The following is a 14,772-nucleotide window of genomic DNA, read 5'->3' on the forward strand; positions in this document are numbered from 1 at the left end:
CATGTCAAGGGACCCAAAAGCCAGGTCCCAGCTCCCATCTCTGGTGGGGCCTCAAAACATTGTGAATTAGCTCCAGGTCACAACCTTGGCACTTGGCAGAGGCCAGTACTGGCTCCTGCTTCAGCTCTGGTTAGGCAGTGACAGAAACTGGGACTTGGACAAGTTTCTGTCAACTACAAAGCTAACGTGGTAGGTGTGCTGTGATATGAGAAGCACTGTCTTTCACTGTCAGATACTGTTTTATTTGCTCCACACTACCACTGCTGCCATCCTGTTCTCCCTAGTTACATTCTTATGAGCATATAGGTTCACCATCTCCCAGAGTTTCTGGGTTGTGACCAGTTATCCTGTCCTCATTATGCTTAGCTAAGGAATGCTGCTTTGGGATTTTTTTGTTTTTTTCTGTTTTTCTTTCTCTTACTTCACATTCTAACCCTCCACTCAGTTTTGCTGCTTCTTCCTGAAGCCTTTCCAACTTATCAATGCCTTTCCTCTAACGTAATGCCCTGAACTCTGTGTGATTGTTTAAATTTAAATTTGGTCAAATAGATTAACACAGAGAAACATAGACCCTTTCTTGTTTAATCAGCTGCAATTCTGATATAAGCACCTCAGGAAGGATTTGCAACTATCTTTCGCAACAGCATTAGTGTTTTGCAAAATCAGTTCAACTTTGGTATTCTGCCTCAGATTTAGGCTTTGTTTCTTCACTTCTCATTAACATAATTCTTTTCTTGAGAAATCTTAAAGTCCACGCAAAACTCCTGTTTCCTCTAGAGATTTGACTTTAAAAATTCATAACTTTCATAAATACATGGGGCTAATTCTTCTCCATATAGCAGCATTATTTTCTGTTAATACTTGTTAGTCTTAGTTTTCATGCTTTTTCCCTCTCTTCATTTCTATTTTCATTGCTTCCAATAGTAATTTAGATTTTTATTAATTAGTTTCCTTTTATATCTTAATTTAGATCACCCATTACCAAATCCACTACATGTGAGAATTGACATTAAATTACAGAATAGAAACATCTGGGAAGAATATAAAGCATGCGTAAATGTTCTCTTCATTTGCCTTGCAGTTTTCAAAAAGGAAAAACTGAGGAAGGAATTCTCAAAATAAGGACTTTTAAGAACAGGCTTACACTTCTCTCTAAATATATTATTTCGGGATTTGTTCTTGCAATATTTAGGATTTGTGAAAAAAAAAAACCAGAAGATTAAACAATACAATTATCAATTGCATTTTCCTAGGCTCCAATAGCAACTAATCAGCTGGTTTTTGTAATAGTAACAACTCTAAAGCCATAGCAGAAAATGGAAGTGAATATTGCAGGTGAGCAGCTAGAAGGGAAATGAGATTCAGTAAAAGATATTTTCTTCCTTGACGGCAGTACTGCTGCATGTAAGTACCAGCAGTAGGAAATACAGAATTGAGTAGAATGAAAATGGTAGAGATTCACATGTATTTATTGTTTCCCTTGGCTCAAAAGCACACTCAAAGATGGGGAACCAATGCTGAGATATTCCACCAACTCAGCACCCCAGCATTTACATTACATAAAAAAGGCTGAAGTGAGCATGTTATGAACAACAGTAGGTCACTAAAGGCATTAATAAGTGTTGACATATTTATTTTAATTAGAAAATAACTAATAGCTTGGGTATCGCAGCAGAATTTTTCATGTCTTGAATCTATCCATAGAGGTGGAAAAGCTAAAATACATTTAGTCTTGCCTGTGTGGGAAAATTTTTTCTGTGTAAATTCTGATATGACTTAATGTCAAAAATTAAGGCAGAAAAACCATGTGGCTGCAACTGCCATATTTTGTTCTAGCTCACCCTGTGTCATTTCAATAGGAGTTTTAGTATGCACGGCCATGCACTTGGCTCCAGTGGTAATTATGCTTGTATAACTGACAAACTCTCTCTTGCAGGCAAAATCTTGGGTTTCCTAGATTTGATGCATGGTGAACATCCTGAATCAGTGACCCTAACAAATCTTGCCTAAACAGTGTTTTAAACTATCTACTGGGACACAATAAATGACGTGCATTAGCACATTAAATAGTGGTGTGTTCTTATCATACCAATCAAACCAAAATAATTAAGTGACTAGCCTTCCAATTTTGCAGTTGTACCCTTCATACAAGCACCAAAAAAGCCATGCCTGCTTGGATGAGCAGTGCCAAATTAAAAAACTCTCTTCATTTTCTCTGGCAAATGAATGCCTCTATGTGCTTTTGCTATAGTTTTGATATACATCCTTCAGCTTATCCAGGATCTCCAGTGTATCATACATATTTCACTAGACCAGCCACTGCTCTACAGCTTTTAAAATTCCAGCATAAAGAAAACGTTAATCATCAGTCTTAACTTTCCCGTAATTTTTTCTTCCTTGTGAGCGAGCCATTACATTATGTCTGATTATTAAGAACAAGGAACAAACATTTCCCCTCTGTGAAGAACAGGAAACAATGTTTGGAGAACAATCAACTCAATTCTCCATGGAAAATAAAATGTAGCAGCAGGGGAGAGGCTTGACCCTTTTCCAATTAGAAAAAAGAAATACGTTTTCATCCGAAGAAGAAGAAATCAGCTTATGTATTCACCCAATCTGACCTCTTTTCTAAAGATGTATTTCACTGTAAAGTATATTTAAATAACCATGCATAACCATGAAAACAAGCCAAAACACTAGGAGTTTTAGATTAAGTATTTGCTTTCATCTTGTGAAATTCTTGTTTGTATCTGCCTGCCATTGTAAATTATGTTTTCAGCTGAACATGAAAAAATGTGCAAGATACATGGAGCACACATGAACATGCACTGCCACCTGCTTGCAGCTGTAGTTTACATGGGGGAGTTAGCCTGGGAAATAGCATTGGCAAAGGCAAAGCAACTGCCCTGACTGCAGTACAGCTGAGGTCTTGTAAACATCAACAGTTCTCTTCTCTGATTGGAGTTTTTTTTAATTTTGATCTGTATTTTGTCCAATATTTATTAAAACTCAGGTTAAAAAAAGAAGAAACAAATGTGCATGGTGCTGGCACATGCAGTGGTGCATTGACTTCCTTAATTTGACAACAGTTTAGGTCATACATGTAAGTATGCCTCCTGTCACCTGTCTCATCCTATCGCATTGTGTACTCCAGATTTCTGCATCATTGTATACTTCTTCCCTTTGGACTAATAATTAATTCTTCAGTGTGGGGCAGTATGTAATTTTGTTGCCACAGCAGCTAAGGAGTCACAATACAGTTCCCAGTTTGGCCCAAAGGGAGGAAGTAATTGATGCCAATTTTTAACTGATGAACAATACTTGCCTGTGTGTCAGCTCAGACATGTGGTTTGTGCATCTGGGAACTAAACACAAGGTTTAAATGTTCCCACTTGCACCCCACACAGCAGAATGTGATGGAAATTTTTCTCCTTGCAGTGCTGTGCAACAGCTGCACTGACTGCCTCAATACTGCCATTAAATCCCTGAATCGGTACTCCCTCTCTGGCCCCACAAGTGCCATGAGAACACTGACATCTCAATGCAGATTTACCAGTCATATGCAGCAATGCCATTGCCAGAGCTTATGGGTTTAATGTGAATTTTATCCTGTTGAGCAGTATTTCCCAACTTGCTGACCAATAACAGAACCTCAGGGAAGGAAGACCTTTTTTTCCCTTTTTTAAAGCATGTTTCTAGATGTTCTGGCTAGCAAAAGAAAAAAAAAAAGAGCTTGAAAACATCAAAAATATGTAGTTGCTGGGGCACAAAAAACAGGAGGCCAGAGGAAAGAAGCTGATGTTAATTTGTCATATTTTTTAATTCAGTGTTTTTCATCTGAACTCACTTCCATAGAAGAAATTGTGGTTTTTTAAGACATGTGAGTCCTGTCTCAATGAAATAGCAAATGCTCCTTGCAGTCCCTCTGTGCACTGTAAGCTTACACATTTCTATCACTGAGCTCCTAGCCTTCATGTCTAAAACCAAGATAATGAAAAAGGGCAACAAGATCAGAACAACTTATTTTAAGGGAATTAAAACACATTGCAAAGGAAAATGCAATGAGTGGTGTCTGTCAGATATAAATTCCTACTTGGAGTTCACAGGAGACTGAGGAAACAATGTTCTTTTAAAGGCTGCACACTTAAAAGTTGCCATGAAATTATAACCTGTGAAACTCATTGCCATTAGACATTACAGAGCTTAGAACACACCAAGAAAAAGACTAGTTCATATAGGTGAGCTCAAACACTGACATGCACAAAGACACAAAAAAGCTGGGGAGAATTTGACCTGGTGAGCAGGAGAGTATGAAGCAGTACCTGCAGTATGTAATGATTATTGGGTTTTTTTCCCACAGAAAATAACACTCCATTGGTGCTTGCCAAAGCACTCAGCCACCATCTGACAACAGGCTGAGAGCTTGTTGATTAATATGTATAGGATAACCTTTCTGGCACATTTCTTTAAAATTACCAGTTGCATTGTAGCTGTGTTTCAGATTTTACTCCCTCTAGAACCAGAGAGTCTGTCAAATGCATTCAGCAAATAATATATTTACTGAATTTCGTGATGTTTTAGAAAGCTATGATTCAAAGGAATGTTTTCAATGGTTCATTCAACTCTGGTCAAGGCTCTGCCATATGGGCTGTTGTTGATTGAATTTGCAAATCCTCCTACACATGCAGAAAAATACCAAGGCATCACAAGAACAAGTTAACTTTATAAATCTCAATCACCTTTTCCCCTTGATTAAAACAATGCTTCCATTGTTTTCTTTGCAAAATTCCTCATGGTATATAATGATCCTTAGTCCCAGCATATCACTGTACTACCACAGAGATCCTAACTTTTGCAGTTTGCTGGCGAAATTAAGCAATCCATCTTGCAAACCCAGAACTTCCCAAAACATTTTTCATCTCAGAAATCTGGTGTCTGGGGGCTACTTTATAAAACATAAGGAGCAAATTCTGTTGGTAGTTGTGTCACACTGAGTACAGAGCAAAAGACTGATAGCCGTATCTTAGACATTTAGCTATGCATTTATTGTAAACTGTGAGAATATTCTGGCAAGTTATGAACAGTATTCATTAATCACAAAACTGGATTAATTCCCCTTTTTTGCATTCCATCCAGGTTTTAATGCATATTACGGACTGAATTCCACATACTTTTTGGGTCTTTTCCATTTTAACTCATTCAATTTGTACAGTTAGAGTTAAAAAACAAAACACAAGTTGGAAATTGTACACTCCTTCATATCTCTGTACTCATACTAAAGAAATTATATATCATCTCAAAAGTTAACTTTTATTTCCACCGGTACAGGAAAAGCATTTCTAAATTAGCCTCACAGTAAAATAATCACTGTCACTCTGTTTTATGCTGTGAGGATTTACTGCTGGGTTTGTAACCCCTTCCAACCAGTATAAGACTTGAATACTCCTGGTAAGTGTCAAATATATTTTGCCTTTTTGTACAGTACAAAATTAGGGCTATCCATGGACCTGTATCAGAGGCAACCCCCAGTCAAAACAATAGTAAAATGCTTGTGATACCAGTTCTAGTCTGACAATGAGCCTGGCACCACAGGCTGGTCAGAGCCTGTTGAATTTGGCACCAATTCAAGACAGAATTTGTCATAGGAGCATGCCATAAAAGTTCTTAAAAGGAGAAACAATGTTTGCATTTGGTGAGCTAGAGAATTGAAGGCTAATTGATGTTAGTAAAATCCAAAAAGAGAGCTGCTTTGGTCACAGCCTTTGCTGATACTGTTATGAATGGTTGCATATATGGCAACATTGCAATTACCAAGCATACCCCAGAGACAAGTGTGTTTCAGGACTCCAGGCATAATGTGAGAGCTTGTACAAAACTCTCAGTTGTGGTTGGAGGAGAGAAGGCTGTATTCTACAGAAGCTGCACAGAAGAACTGCAAAGCTGAATTTAACAGCAAAGTCACAGGCCTGAGTGACAAGCTGGCTGCTGATGTTGTCCACAGTGACAGGGGAGCTGTCTGGAGCATTTGAGGAAAAAGATAAAAATCTTCATTAAACTTTAGCTGCTGGCAAGAAATCCCTGAGATGGTATCAGGCAGAGGCCAGTCAAAACAAACTGGAGGCTTGGTATTTCAAGGCAGTTTAAAAAATGCAGACAATGAGGAACTGTTCGAAACAATGGTAATGTTTCAAATTCTTTTTATAGTTTGTCTCGAATTTTTCCCAGAAGAACACTAACTTGGTGTGAAAAGTGGCATGCAAAAGGGAAAACCACACATTTCTGCATTTTCAAAGAATATAAAAGGATACTGAATTAACGTATATTTGGTACAAACTTCTAAATATATATAATATATTTATATATTAACCATCTCTATAAGGTTTACATTAAATATATATTGATTGCTTCAGACATCTATCATTTAAATCATTATGCTGTTTACTATTTACTCATTGTCATGACTGAAAATCTTTCTATAGCAAGAGCATGACTTCACCTTAAAAGCCTTTTAGTTACAGTTTCTTCTAGGAATTTTTTGGCTTTTCCTGTCTTTCCCCAGTTTAACTTCACCTCACTTCCACATCCGAGCCCTTCGGTGCCAGAGCATGGGAGGAAAACCTCTTTATACACGGCGGTTGGAGAGGAAGTGGAGATGGAGACAGTAAGGCTCAACTAAAAGTCTATGAGGGGAAACAGAGTTTTGTCTTCTAAATCCTTTTGCCTTAAAAAAATTGCACCTTAGATTTACCTCAAAGGAATTGCACCTCCAAGTCCACAGGTAGCCATGACTGCCAAACACAAGCTGCTGTACCACCTCTTCCACCAGTGCACACATCCTTGGACCTCCCATCCGCTTCTCTTCAATGAACCTTAGTGCCCCTCCATTGCTCTGTCATCTCTCAACAGAAACTTACATATTTTTATGTTCTCTCTCCCTAAACTACCTTCCATTGGAGAAAATTTGACTTTAAGCTATACTGTGCATATGCTATACTGTATAAATGCTGTGCGTGTCCTTGCACCTGTCTTGTGACCAAGTGGACTTGCCTCATGATCAGCATGCTGTTGGCTGAAGCTGGTTTCACAGGACCTGTTCTATCCCTCCTGGCTAGGGATGGGGGGAATGCACTCACCCCTGGGGCCAGCCTCAGCTGCCAGCTTGCCCCCACTCCCTCGGGCCCCTGAGATAAATGGCTAGGGACAATTCAGTGTCACTCCTCACTACTTTCCCCACTCTCAGGAGAACAATTATTTCTCTATGGCTAGTACTGGGGACCTGACTTTCAAGGTGATGCATTCAGCTGTCTTGTGTTGAAATACTCTTAATCTTGTTCCTATCTTTTGTTTCATTTTTGAGCTAGCTCTATGACAAGCAGCCCAGCCTGGATAAACAATCCCATACATCATCTTCATCCTAAAAAAGACAATTGTTTCCCAGTTCCTCTGTTGCTGGATGGTTACACAAATGGTGTGAACATCCTTCTGCATGAAGATTCTGGCTCTGGCATAGTTTGTCTACATGCTCACTGTCCAACGTCTTCTTCATTTACGCTAAATTGTTTAGTGGCTTTACAAAGTCTTGCCTTCAGTGTCTCCTTCAATTCCTAGGAGAGCAAGAGGCTCAGAGGAAGTTTTTCAAGGAGACGCTTTATGGTACTCATTTTCCAGTGGCTGACTTGACTCACCATGCTCCATTAAGACAGCCTTGTATACTAAGAAAGCCTCAGAAATGGAAAATTGTATCTTACAGTAATTTAGAAACCAGCACCCCCAAAAAACAAGATTAATTCCTATAGGATATGTGCTGGCACAGCTCCAAGCAGCTGGGCTTGCACAAAGCAGCTCTTTTTTCTTTAATAGATTCTGGTGAAATTTTGTCCCTGTCTGTAAAAATTGCCTGTATTATCCTGAAAATAGAAGCAATTGAGCTTTCCCTGACTTAGACTGGAGGAAACATAAAAAGACTCATTTTGCTACAAAACCTAATTAATTTATTCTCTCAAAGTTCATCAAAAAAACTTTGTTGAAAATTATTTGGGAAAGCAAATGAGCCTGCTGTTACTTACCATCCATTGCCTGGCTGTCACCCATTCTGCTTCCCAGGGAGTATTCTGGAAGTTTACTATGTGTGACAATTGCACAACAGTATCTAAACCAGACACAGGATTTCTTAATGTTCTCCAGTTTCATGCTGGAGAACTACTAAAACCAACTATTTGTACGGCTTTCTGGGGTACAAGGCTAGGTTCATAGCACCATCACATTGCTTTTGCAACTGCTAGAATACATGCAGGACTGTCATGTACCCTAAACAGGGATGCTCATCTTGCATGAGAGTTTTATTTTACACCAAGCATTAAAGTGCCCTGTTTTCTTCCATCCATCATATTTCATAAATTCTGTGCTAGGTAACAGAAATGTCTTGGATGTGTGAGAAATTTTACACAATTGAGTTTCTGAACTCAAAGCTCCAGGAAACAGGCCCATTTAAAAGGGGATAGTTCTGTGTATCTGTAGATAAAGCACCTGACAGAAAAAATGCCTGCAACCCTGATGTTGGGCCTTAAAACTGGAATTGCTGGCTTCTGAAACATACTTTTGTCTGTTCTCAGAGCTACAATAAAAATAATCACTACAAGAAAGCAGCTGCCTGTAGAGATACAGGAGAAGAAACCCACAGAAAAGTAGGAGACAAAGGGAAATGTGTGTTAACAAGAGCCAGTGGAAGCACACAGGCCTTCGTTAACAGCCTTCTGGTCCCCTAGGGGCACTGCTCTGCAACCAAACACCCCTGCCTGAGACAACCAGCTGGCAAGCGTCACCCATTACAGACTTGGCTCCAAATCAGAATGGCCTAATTAAAGATTAATGCTTTTTAATTAATAACTACTTTACATATCTGAGAGAATGACCCAAAATATTTTCATATTTTTACAGCTGTCTAATTGGATTGAAGTTTCAGGGGTTGCAGGTCTGGACACCCTGTGATGATAGTTTTAAAGCTGATTTGAAGCTGTATTGTCAGACACAGGGCTATTGTCATCACCCAGCTGATCAGCTTTCAAAGCTGTTATCAGATTCTGAGTCATCTGTAACTCAAAGAAATTTAGGAAATATTTTTCAACAGTAACTTTATGCTTGTGTGAAATCTTCCAATTTGAGTTTAAAAAAATATATCACCCTCATGAGGTGAGAAGTCAAAGGCAATCCAACTGGTTTAGTATGTCATACTTTTACTTTAAAATATATGTAAAATGATAAGTAATGGATGTTCATTTCAAGAACTGTTTCATTGCAGCGTTTGGTAACTAATTCATTAATTTGATGTGGCATCTGAGACTATGTCTTCAATGGAAGAGAAATCAAGCAACTATATGAATGAGCCCAGAAAAAGCTATTATGAGGAGGCAGCATCAGGGTCGGGGCTCACTTTTGCTGCTTGCAACATTTTTCCTTTGTTGTAGCAGGCAGAAATGACTCCCATTTTATGACTAAGAGAAGTTCTGCTCTCAGGATTCATTGTGATGCTCACACACACACATTGTCAGTATAGCTTTTGTAACAAGCAGGAAGATAGCTTTTACTTTTCAGATCCATTTTAACCATTCTGAAAAATGTTGAGTTCAGAGTTTCTCAACATCTCTGTGTTGTAGAAAAATTCACCCACAGAAAACTGAGCTTTCGCCAAGAAAACTGTCTAGTTTCTAAATCTGTTTTATTCATTCATCTTTTTCATTATTATATTTAGACTCAGTTTGCTGCATTATTTTAAGCTTCTTTTTTGGCTTTGTCTCTGATTGACTGTTTGGAGCAAATTTCCTAATAATCTTACTCTACTTTGGAATTTAGAGATCAAACACACCATGCTGGGGAGCACAGATTAGCCTGACTCTCAAGTGAGCATTCACTATCACAAGCCTGAGCCAATGGTTACCACATTCCCCGGGACTAGTCTTCAGGGAATGTTCTACCAGATTTTAAAAGAGGAATGACCTTAAGATAAAATGGCAGCATCCAAAGAGTTTAGAGATCCTGTTTTAGCTGGAAATGTATTTTGTATTTCTGACATAAATATTCTGCTATGCTTGATTCATACTACTTCGCACCTAAAAACTGCAGCATTGTGTGAAACGTAGCATATACAGTTTAGCAGCTTTTGAACTGATTATGAAGCCTGAGAGACCTTTCCTTAGACAAAAAATTATATTACATATTTGTATAAACCCAAAGGTGAATGATTTCCCAGAAAGCATTAATGTCCTTCCTCATGAACCATAATAGCAATTTTTACTTTATCATATCCTTCTACACAGGAGGCTGCTAAATTGGTTTAGATGAAAAACAATTCTAAATTGTATATGCAAAATGTGTGGAATAATATTTGTATTGTTTGTTAAATGAAAAATATCATTAATATATCATGAATCACAAGTGAAAACTTCGTGTAAGTGAAAACTTCCTTCCTTCCAGCGTATCAAACAAAAAACACAGCTTGGTGTCATCGGCAAGCTTGCTGAGGGCGCACTCAATCCCACTGTCCATGTCAGCGACGAAGATGTTAAACAAGACAGGTCCCAACACCAATCCCTGAGGGACACCACTCGTTACTGGTCTCCAGCTGGACATTGAGCCATTGACCACAACTCTTTGTGTGCTGCCGTCCAGCCAGTTCTTTATCCACTGAGTGGTCCATCCATCAAATTGATGTCTCTCCAATTTAGAGACAAGGATGGCGTGTGGGACAGTGTCGAACGCTTTACACAAGTCCAGGTAGATGACATCAACTGCTCTACCCCTGTCCATCAGTTCCACAGCCCCATCACAGAAGGCCACCAAACTGGTCAGGCAGGATTTCCCCTTAGTGAAGCCATGCTGGCTGTCACCAAGTGCCTTGTTGATTTTCATGTGCCTTAGCATGCCTTCCAGGAGAATTTTGCCAGGCACAGAGGTGAGACTGACTGGTCTGTAATTCCCCGGGTCATCCATTTTCCCCTTCTTGAAAATGGGGGTTATATTTCCCTTTTTCCAGTCATCGGGAACTTCACCTGACTGCCATGGTTTTTCCAAATATGATGGCCAGTGGCTTAGCAACTTCATTCACCAGCTCCTTCAGGACCCACGGAGGGATTTCATCAGGACCCATGGACTTGTGCACATTCAGATTTTTAAGATGGTCTCAAGCCAGATCCTCTCCTACAGTGGGCCCAAGGTCTTCATTGTCACAGTCCCTGCGTCTGCCTTCCAAGACTTGGGTGGTGTGATCAGAGCATTTGCCAGTGAAGACTGAGGCAAAGAAGTCATTCAGAACCTCAGCCTTCTCCAAATCCTGTGTAGCCAGTTCTCCCAAGAGCTTCCTGAGGGGGCCTATGTTCTCCCTAGTCTCTTTTTTATTTGCTATGTACCTGTAGAACCCCTTCCTGTTATCCTTAATATCCCTAGCCAAGTTTGGGCCTTAACTTTCTAACCTAACTGGGCCTTAGCTTTCCTAACCTGGTCCCTAGCTTCCCAGACAACATCCCTGTACTCTTCCCAGACCCCTTGTCCTTGCTTCCACTTATTATAAGCCTCTTTTTTCATTTGAATTTTCCTCAGCAGCTCCTTATCCATCCCAGGAGGTCTCCTGGCCCTCCTGCTGCACTCTTTCTAGTCGGGATGCAACACTCCTGAGCTTGTAGCAGGTGATCCTTGAGTATCAACTAAGAGTTTTGGGCCCCCCTGCCCTCTAGGGCTATATCACATGGAACCTTCCGAAGCAGGTTCCTGAAGAGGCCAAAGTCTGCTCTTTTGAAGTCCAGGGCAGTGAGCTTGCTGCACGCTCTTCTCACTGTCCTGAGGATCTCAAATTCGACCATCTCATGATCGCTGCATCCAAGGCTGCCCTGGAGCATCACATTTCCAACCATCCCTTCCCTGTTGGTGAGCACGAGGTCAAGCATGGCACCTCTCCTTGTCGGGTCCTCTATTACTTGCAGAAGGAAGCTGTCTTCCACACAATCGAGGAACCTCCTGCATTGCTTGTGCCGGGCCGTACTGTCACTCCAACAGGTATCAGGATGGTTGAAGTCACCCATGAGGACAAGGGCCTGCGAGCGTGAGGCTTTTCCTATCTGTCTACAGGGTGCTTCATCCACAGGTTCTCCTTGATCAGGCGGTCTGTAACAGATCCCCACAGTAATGTCTCCCATAGCTATATTCCCTTTAACCCTGACCCACAAACTCTCTGTTAACTGCTCACCTGTCCCCAGACAGAGTTCCATACTCTCCAGCCTGTCCCCAACATAAAGGGCAACTCCTCCTCCCTGTCTGCCAGGCCTGTCTTTTCTAAAGAGCCTGTAACCTTCCATTCCAACACTCCAGTCATAGGAGCCATCCCACCATGTTTCTGTGATGCCTATTATATCATACCCCTGTAGATGTGCACACATCTCTAATTCCTCTTGTTTGTTCCCCATGCTATGGGCATTTGTATAGAGGCATCTGAGCCGAGCTCCAAATGAAGCCAACTGATTGGCTGGAGCACTGGAATATCTCTACATTGCTCTGAGCATTTATTATAGGTGCTGGCAACTGACTGGGTGTGTTGGGAGGGAATGATGCCCCCCTCCCCCAACACATCTAGTTTAAAGCATCCTTGACCAGTCTGGCAAGCCTCCTACCAAAACTGTTCTTTCCCTTCTTTATCATCAGACCAGCTCCACCAGCCCCCACTAGACCTGGCCTACAAACTTGGGTCCCATGTTCAAGGCACCCAAACCCCTGACTATGATACCACCCTTTTAACCATTTATTAACCTGGCCAATCATCCTAGCTTTTTTTAGGCCCTCCTCTGTATCCTGGAGAATTGACGAAAAGACTATCTGAGCTCCAGAGCCCCTAACCACCTCCCCCAGGGCTCTGTAGTCCTAATCTAGCAATTCACTGTTATCTGTTGTGCTTCTGAAAAATTATTTCTTATTTTAGAAAATATAGAGTATATCTTGGGATCATTAAACATGCTGGAAAACCTTACGCTAAAGTTAATGTAAAAACTCTCTACTAAAAAGCACCAGTATAAAAGAGAATCAGAACCTCATTAGGAACACATAACTAATGTGGATCATTCAAAGTTTCCATTCTTGTGAAATTATGCCCAGGGGTGTATTTAAAAATTGTTAGTATTTAGGGAGGAACTGGGTAAACTGAGAGAGAGCCTAGATACAATTTCACATTACCAAATCTTCCATTAGCTATCTTCTTTCCAAATTACATGGCTAGTCTCTTCTTTGTCCATGATTCACAATGTGAGAAATTGCCACAAAACACAGCATGCTGACTGGGCAATCTCATAATGTTGCCAGAAGCAAATGCTGAAAACTGCATGTGTACACGCAATGTGGACGAAATCACCTATTAACAGCTGCAAGCTTGGTCAAAGTGGTCCTTTTCCAAAGGATCCTGATGGTTAGAGCACACTTCTGAATTGAGAAGTACCTGGACTGAAATCCTTCACTGTTAAATAGTATTTGAATGTAGGTAACCTTTCTACAGGACGATAAGCCATTACAGTTGGGAAGGAACCATTATAATAGTTTTTTTTAAATGGATATTTCTGAATTTCTTCTGTGGAGCCCATTCCAACTGGCACTCAGAAAATTCACTAGAGAACTTTTCAGGTCAGAGCAGATCTTTGAAATCTGAAGGAACCAAACTCTGGTCTCAGCAATGTTCATCATCCTAGGAAAGGGATGCACGAGTTTTACTGGGCTTTAAGCACAGCTCATTATGAAGACCAACGGTTTAGGTTTATAAGAATTTCTGTAAATAGGAAAAGTTTTTTTCTCCACTGAAGTTGCATGCTTCATTTGTGTCCAGAATGCTTGAACAGATCTTGGTGATATCTGTATGCCAAGTGAGAAATGGGAAACAAAGCCTGGGAATATGACGTGTAATTACAGAAGTTTCCCTGGAGCTGGATCAAGTTTAGCCTTACAGGACACAACCTTTGCTTCCATTAGTGTCAATAAGGACTTTGTTATGGAGGCAAAACATACACAAGAGTGGAACAAAATCTAGCAAAGCTAACCATATACTGTGTTGCAACACAATCCTATGGTTGCTTCAAAAACTGAGGCTGCTAGAGTGGCCCCCAAGGGAGGTAGTCTGGGGGAGAGTAGATTAGAGCCGGCTATGTGAGAAAGTGTGGCCTCCCTTTATCTAGATCCCACAGTGAAAGTCATCCAAAGTGCAGGACTTTTCCAGGATTTTGTCATCAGACATTGGCAGGGAGGATGGCAACTTACAAAAACCTTTGTTCAAGGAAGTTCACTCTGTTAAACACTCATCCAGTCCTTAAAAAGTAGACTAGCCATGATATTGAGCTCCATAAGCTGTTTTTTGCAAAACTGAATGAATATCAGATCATGTTTTCAGACCTACACTTCTGGAGTATGCTTTTCTCTGATGATTTGCAGTCCCTCCTTATGAGGCATATTTACACAGTTTTTGGCAGGACTTCTTCCCCATCCAAGAGGGAAAATGGTTTATTTGTCCTTGCTAATTACACTATTACCTATACTTAAAATCAGGGAAAGTGCATAGGCTGAAAATTTGACCCTAAACTATATGTAGGAGGCAGGGTGCCAAGAAGTACTGAAACACATGTAAATTCTGTTTTCTTAGCAGGAAAGGCAGCAACTGTGAAAGCTCGAGTAAATCGATACTGGGTGGTAAAGCTGACAGCAGAAAATCAAAGGAATTTTAGCACTAAGGCAACAGTGTAACAAAAAAAATAC

The sequence above is a fragment of the Pezoporus occidentalis genome, unplaced genomic scaffold (assembly GCF_034315485.1).
Source record: "Pezoporus occidentalis ecotype Australia unplaced genomic scaffold, CSIRO_AGI_Poc_V1 ctg1, whole genome shotgun sequence".
Classification (NCBI taxonomy): Eukaryota; Metazoa; Chordata; class Aves; order Psittaciformes; family Psittacidae; genus Pezoporus; species Pezoporus occidentalis.